General features: G+C 47.4%; 1 pseudogene; it reads left to right on the forward strand.

Moving 5' to 3' along the window:
- Window positions 1-2,500, forward strand: part of LOC142916147 (28S ribosomal RNA) — a 10,071-nt pseudogene that overhangs the window by 4,008 nt on the left and 3,563 nt on the right.

Below are 2,500 nucleotides of genomic sequence, written 5' to 3' on the forward strand. Positions count from 1 at the left end.
CCCCACCAAATGTAACAACGGGGACTTCATCCATACTCGCTCAAGCAGCTGAGCGGCTTACGAATGAGAATTCTGGGACCCTGGAAAAGCCTGCAATGGAGGCAATAAAGGCTTGGCTTAACGGCGAGGGCCAACATGATGCCCTCGTAGAAACTGCCACAGCATTGATGCTTTGTCCGATGAGATTGGTGAAAAACAAAGGCAAACGTTCAAAACCCGAGAACAACATTATTAAACCCAGGATATTACCCACACGATCTTGGATGAAGAAGAGAGCGGAAAAACGAGGAAGCTTCATGAAGCACCAGAAGCTCTTCTTTAAGAACCGCTCTCTTCTTGCGTCCTTAGTCCTGGATGGCACTGAACGTCATGAATGCCGAATCCCGAACGCAGATGTATATCGTTTTTACTGCGAAAAATGGGAGAAGGTGTTGCCATTCAATGGCCTGGGCCAATTTAAGTCATCAGGTGTTGCAAATAACGAATACTTTGAGCCCCTAATTTCGGTGGAGGAAGTTCAGACTGCCATACGGGCCATTAAAAAAACGTCAGCAGCTGGGCCAGATGGCCTAACAAGGGCTGCAATCTGTGCTGCCGACCCCGAGGGTCGGATACTGACAGCCCTATTTAATGCATGGATGATTACAGGAATTATTCCCAAAGAGTTGAAAAAGAATAGGACGATTCTTATTCCTAAGGTTATGGATGATGAAAAGCTGAAAGAATTGGGGAACTGGAGACCAATAACGATTGGTTCAATGATTCTGAGATTATTTTCCAGAATAATGACTGCACGTCTTGCTCGTGCTTGTCCCTTAAACCCAAGGCAGCGTGGTTTTATAGCGGCATCTGGCTGCTCTGAAAATCTTAAGGTGCTACAGGACCTTATGAGACACGCTAAGAAATTGCACAGGCCGTTGGCTGTCATGTTCATCGACATAGCGAAAGCTTTTGACTCGGTTTCGCATGCTCATATTTTATGGGTGTTAAGGCACAAGAAAGTAGATGAACACGTGGTGGGCATCATCCAGAACGCCTACGATCGGTGTACGACCTCGTTCAAAAGCAATGGCGAGTCGACTCGAGAAATTAGCATACGTGTTGGTGTCAAACAGGGTGACCCCATGTCACCCCTGCTCTTCAATCTTGCCATGGACCCTTTGATATGCACCCTAGAGTCACACGGAGTTGGGTACTCCATTGATACCGACCACGTGACAGCTCTTGCGTTTGCTGATGATTTGGTGTTGGTGAGCGAATCTTGGGTTGGTATGGCCGCCAATCTAGCGATCTTGGAATCATTTTGTGGGCTATCGGGATTGGAGGTTCAGGCCAGAAAGTGCCAGGGCTTCATGATAAGCCCAACCAAAGATTCATATACGGTGAACAACTGCGACCCATGGACTATCAAAAATAAAGATGTCCATATGATCCAACCTGATGAATCAACGAAATACCTTGGTCTGAAAATTGGCCCTTGGACTGGCACTATACAGCCTGATCTACATTGTCAGCTAAAGACATGGATCTCGAAAATCGATGAGGCGCCTCTGAAGCCAACTCAGAAGGTTGAACTACTCAATGCCTATGCCCTACCCAGATTGTTATATCCTGCAGACCACTCGGACTGCAAGCAATCAACTCTCCGTGGGTTGGACCAAGAGATTAGAAAGGCGGTAAAAGGATGGCTCCACCTTCCCGCTTCAACTTGTGATGGACTGTTATATGCCAGAGCCCGAGACGGAGGCCTTGCCATCTTGAAACTGGAAAAAACAATCCCTTCGGTTCAAGTTAGAAGGCTGCAACGTATAGCAAACTCGTCCGATGCTATCACCCCTAATATTGTGTCCTCGCATGGTATGGAGGAAGAATACCGTAATTTGTGGGTACGAGCAGGGGGTGACAGTGATGCAATCCCAGCATTCGTTATCAGGGACTCGGTGTCAAAAGAACCTGTATATCCGAGACCCTGCGATTGGAGGGAGCATGAATTTCAGAGATGGTGCGAAAAGCCGGTTCAAGGAAGGGGCATTGTAAACTTTGCGCATGATAGAATCAGTAATGCTTGGTTGAGGCCATGGTGCGGCTTTAAACAATGCTTCTTTATCGCAGCACTACAACTAAGGGCAAATATTTACCCAACAAGAGAAAGCTTGAACAGAGGCAGAGATGGGGCCTTACGTTCCTGCAGGAAATGCTCTGCCAGACTCGAGTCCCTTTCGCACATTCTCGGTCAATGTCCTGCAGTACAGAAAGCAAGAATTGCGCGACACAACAAGATCAGTAACATTCTGGCAGACGAAGCGGCTAGATTGGGCTGGTCTGTATACAAAGAGCCACGGTTCATATCCGAGACGGGAGAGATGAGAAAGCCTGACCTCGTGTTTGCAAAAGATGAGGAGGCGGTTGTGATCGATGTCACCGTCCGTTTTGAGCTTTCAAAGAATACCTTGTCAGATGCTGCCTCGCACAAAGTTTCGTACTATACCCCTCTTGGTGA

This window comes from Petromyzon marinus, unplaced genomic scaffold (genome assembly GCF_048934315.1).
Source record: "Petromyzon marinus isolate PM22_M1 ecotype Great Lakes invasive population unplaced genomic scaffold, UKy_Petmar_22M1.pri1.0 PM_G_Scaffold_38, whole genome shotgun sequence".
Lineage (NCBI taxonomy): Eukaryota > Metazoa > Chordata > Hyperoartia > Petromyzontiformes > Petromyzontidae > Petromyzon > Petromyzon marinus.